Below are 4,625 nucleotides of genomic sequence, written 5' to 3'. Positions count from 1 at the left end.
GCCGCCAAAACCGAGAAATTATGTTTTGCCGCCAAAACCGAGAAATTGTGTTTTGCCGCCAAAACCGAGAAATTGCGTTTTCCCGCCAAAACCGAGAAATTGCATTTTCCCGCCAAATTAATGAAATACATTTTACGACTTCAAGTAGCTCGTGTATACTTAGAGAACGAATAGTATTTGGTTGAGACCACTATGAAAGAATAACAAACTATATAGTTGTAGTCGTACACGTATGTACATCTGTTGATTGAGAAAGGTTAAATTTGCAAACGCTTATATCTTATCATAACCGTAATCTACATGTATGTAGTCATGACATTTGCATCAAGTCTAACTGTTATTATAATTCAGCTGGAAAACTTCTAATTTGAGTAAAGACAATATGTGAGTGTTTTAAAAAAAACTGTTTCAAAAAAGGAGTAAGATAATATGTGCTAAGCAGGTAAACATAAACGGTTAAATATAATAAGTCTTGAAAATGATGATAAAGTCAAAAAAAAACATTTTTATTATAGTTATATAGATTTTTTTTTTAAACACACCAAACTCCATAAGAGGACAGTTTAAAAGAAAACTCACGTTAACACACAATCATTATTGAAACAGCAAGTACTCCATCCGCATCACAACCCTCATCTTCACTTATTCCTTACGTGGCTTCTTGACCACCTTTGAAGACTTTGATGCCTAAGGTTTCTTGATGGCGACCACAGAGAGATGTTCCTGCAATGGTTTGATGCGTGGTGTTACTGCAGGTAGGGATGTTAATATGGGCTTTTGCCAATAGGGTTAGCCCGGCCCGCAACTATTTTCTTAACCCAAAACCCGTTTTGTTTTGTGTGGGTTAAAATAGGGCCGGCTAAAATGAAACGCGGGTTAGCCCTAAGCCCGTTATGTTTTTTTTTTATGAAAACAAACACTATTAACATGAGGTGGTTTTGATTTTTCTTCAACGCCGTCTCTTTTTTCCAGAAACGAGAAAAGAGAGAAACAAAGAGGATGGCAACGTGAACCCTAGAATCTGAACGAAGCTGCTCAAATTCAAATCCGATAACACGACGTCCTCATCAAGTTCTGCTGCTCCTGGATTGATTTCAACGAACACACCAACCCTAGAGATCGATTTCGAAGAGCTTCGTCGGGGTTGTATCCGTCTTCTCCAATAAGCATTCTGTGAGGTACGTTCTTCTAGTTTTGTTCTGGGTTTGTTGAAATCGATCTCTAGAGTTTTTGGGTTTGTTGAAAATCTGAGACTGATGTTATGATCTTTATGATACTAGACTACTAGTAAACTGTATCTTGCTGTCTTGTGATACTGCGATTCTTTTAAGCTAATGGCGAGATGATAAAGCTTTTTGAACTGATGGATTGTTGTAGAATTGAGATTGTCTCTTTTTTGGAAAGAACGTTTTAGCTCTTTGTGAACTTTCTGTTAGTCAACTAATCACTTGTTTGAAACAGTCTGTAACTTTGATTGAACTTGTGATTGCAAAGCTTTTTCCCTGATTGACTGTAAATACTCTGTTTTAGCAACTTGAATGTGTTCTCTTATAGCTCATTATCTTTGTGGTTTGCTTCTCTGTTATATCAAGCATTTGGTAACTTCTGTAACTTGAGTTTTAGTTGTTTAGCTTTGTTTTGGACAAAAAAAGCTTTTATGAATTGTGTCTAATCACTGGTTTTATTCTTCTTTAGGTATCTGATTGCCTTCATAGTCGGATTTAGTCAGAGAGTAAACGTTGAAACTTGTGCCAAGTAATGATTTGTGGGTTTGTTCTTATTAGCCATGTAATGATTGTGTTTAGTACCTTTCTTTCTTTGTATCATACGTGTAAGTTAAAGAACTGAGGATCTTTTGCAGACTGCATACTCTTGTAGTTCACATGCTTGTTTATCAGTTTGTGACTGCTTTAGCTCATGACATTTGTTTCATCCGATCTTTAGTTGTCTCATGTTTGTTCTAGACTAGAACTTCTAGTGACTGCCATCTCTCTTGTTTTTGATTTTTACACGTTATAAAGTTAAGTTGGAACTTTGATTTTTACACTTCATGAATAAAAACATGTAAACTTTGGTTTTTCTAATTTAGGACTTTTTTTCATTTATATAATCATATTTTGAGTTTTTAAAAACATGTAAACTTTGATTAAATTTGATATACAAAACATTATTACATTGCATAAAAATTAATTGGGCTAACCCTACTACCAACCCTAACCCTATAATCAAAGAAGGGTTAAAATAGGACTGGATTAAAATAGGGCTGAGCTTATATTACACTAGAGAGGGTTGGGCTCTAAGCCATGACTTAACATCCCTAACTGCAGGTCACGCAAGGATGACACCGTCCGTTGGAGCTTCTTTGTGCACCTTGAGCAAGAGACGTAACACCAGCCTTTCTCCAGTTTGATATCAGTCACCATTCTAGTGCAGACAAATTCAGTGTCCTATATTTTGAACCTTTCAGAACCACATACAGAAAATAAACTTTAAACAGTAAAAACTGACCGTACAACCTGAGGCTCGGAAATGATGACAAACTCATTGAGCTCAGCTATAGTAAGAGGCTCAACCTTTGCATAGCCTCTCAGCAATGATGAAACAGGGGTGATCCCAATGGCTTTGGAAACCAGCATGTGCTGTTACAGAGCATTCCGTGAGAGTTTGTTATGGATGTAATAATTTATGAATCATCAAACACTTACTCCTAAAATTGAATTTCCCCTGCATCAGTTGCCTTGTCGGAAAATAAATGTGTTCCCGAGGTGGCATTCAAGAACAAACGTCCTGCAGAAAAATATTCAATCTGTGTTTCATGAATATTAGGCCTCCTCACATGTAAGCACTAAAGTTTAAAATTAGTATAACTGATCCTATGCATTATGTGTATTTAATTCCAGACAGAAATATACTTCCTACCATCTTTGGGTTTATGCTAATTGCAACAACCCTTGGATCTCCCAGGAATCCTTCAAGTTTCTTGTGAAAAGAGACATCTTGTGAGTCAATCAGACTCAAAGTGACAGAGATATTACTATGAAAAGGAAGATAGAACATAAAACGGTCAATGTATATTCAAAAGAAAAGTAAGATAATGTATGAAAGAATTGAATAGATTCATATGCAGAAGAGAGTTACCTGTCGATCTTAATAGTCCCATAACTCGCTAGACTAAATGTCACTCACTGTACTTTTCACAGCAGTGAGCTCACCAATAACGTTCCTAAAAGATTAAGAACATCTTAATTTATTATCTGTTTCAATAGTAAGTCTGTCATAAACAGTCTTTAAGAAAAGTTGTACATGGAAGAGGTGTTGGTGTTGGCTAATCACGGAACCTGAAACGTTTTACAGGAATGGGTGAATATGGTTCGGTTAGCACATCTAGATTGGTTGAATCACTGAACAGTATTGTCATAAGTGAGTCTGAAAGCCTGAAGTTCTGGTTGCACCGAGTGATATCAAATCCGCAGCCTGGAGACGATCCCTGAAATTGGCTAGCCTGTGCGAATGTGAAAAGAGATCTTTATCAAAAAAAAACATTATGAAAAAACAACAATAGGTTCAATGAAGATTAAATCTATATAAAATTTTAATTCTTGTGAAGGTGGTTGCCGGAAAAATAAAAATAAAACTATGAGCATGAGATTAAAAAACGTTCAAACCTTCACATCGAAGAGGAGCATATCAACTCCCATTAACTCATCACCGCGTTGTGCTTTTCCGGCCTCCCAGAATTGGAGCATCCACACCTGGATCGGAGCAACCACACCTGGGCGATGGAAGAGCAATGACCAGCCATCAAATCACCAAGAAGAACATGTGATTTAGCTATAATTGGAGATTTTCTTTGTTTTCTGGAGAATCAAAAAATGTAAGGATGATGTTCAAGGGTAGAAGGCTTACCTTTTTTATAAGTAAAGAAAACGGCCTTGGAGTTGAATGAGACGTCGTGATTGATTGCGTCGGTGGAGTTAAGACATCTCTTAAAGCTGATGAAAGAAGAGAGTCATAACGTCTGGGGGTTAAGGACCAAATACGAAACGACGATGCGTCTGACTCGATTAGATCGCCATTGTTGCTCAAGCTCGTTCATTGTGAAGATAACGGCTAACCCCAATTTTCACCACCGTCTGTCGTGAATAAGAAAGTTTCTGAAGGATCCCCAAATGGACACCATTGTAGCTCTAGCTAGTTACAGATGAATAACACGATGAAACCTGGTTTTGCCGTTCGTGAAAAAAAGGTAAAAGACAATCAGGTGGGTTGTTTAGTTATAAGCCCAAACAAAAAGACTAAACCCAACTATAAACTATAGAAGCTCAAATAATCCATTCAGAATAAATGAAGCTCTGCGTTTTGGGAAAGCCGGACACGTGTCACGCTCACAAAAACCGAATTTGTGACATGTCGTCTTTGTTGGCAGCACCAGGAGTAATTGAAAGTTTCTTTTATATATAAAGACTTGGGGTTAGCCTGCCCTACGGGCGGGTGAGTCTACAATAAAACTATTTAATATTTTAATTATTTTAATTTATTAAAAAATTAAAATAATAAATATATTTTAATTTAAGATTATATTGAAAATTTTATTAAATTTGTTGGTTTGAGTTAAAAGAACCACT

The 4,625-nt window shown here is 36.5% G+C and overlaps 1 long non-coding RNA gene across 1 annotated transcript; it reads right to left on the bottom strand.

The window, feature by feature from the left end:
• Positions 1 to 2,513: 2,513 nt before the first annotated feature.
• Positions 2,514 to 3,497, bottom strand: LOC106337776. Its single transcript, XR_001269153.1, has 5 exons — positions 3,304 to 3,497; positions 3,139 to 3,223; positions 2,920 to 3,034; positions 2,706 to 2,787; positions 2,514 to 2,639 (listed from the first exon to the last, which is right to left on the bottom strand). It is a non-coding gene; the product is annotated as an uncharacterized LOC106337776 (long non-coding RNA).
• Between the last annotated feature and the right edge of the window lie 1,128 nt (positions 3,498 to 4,625).

The sequence above is a fragment of the Brassica oleracea genome, chromosome C4 (assembly GCF_000695525.1).
Source record: "Brassica oleracea var. oleracea cultivar TO1000 chromosome C4, BOL, whole genome shotgun sequence".
Classification (NCBI taxonomy): domain Eukaryota; kingdom Viridiplantae; phylum Streptophyta; class Magnoliopsida; order Brassicales; family Brassicaceae; genus Brassica; species Brassica oleracea.
Note: the sequence above shows the minus strand (reverse complement) of the source record. Positions and strands in the feature narration are given on the sequence as shown.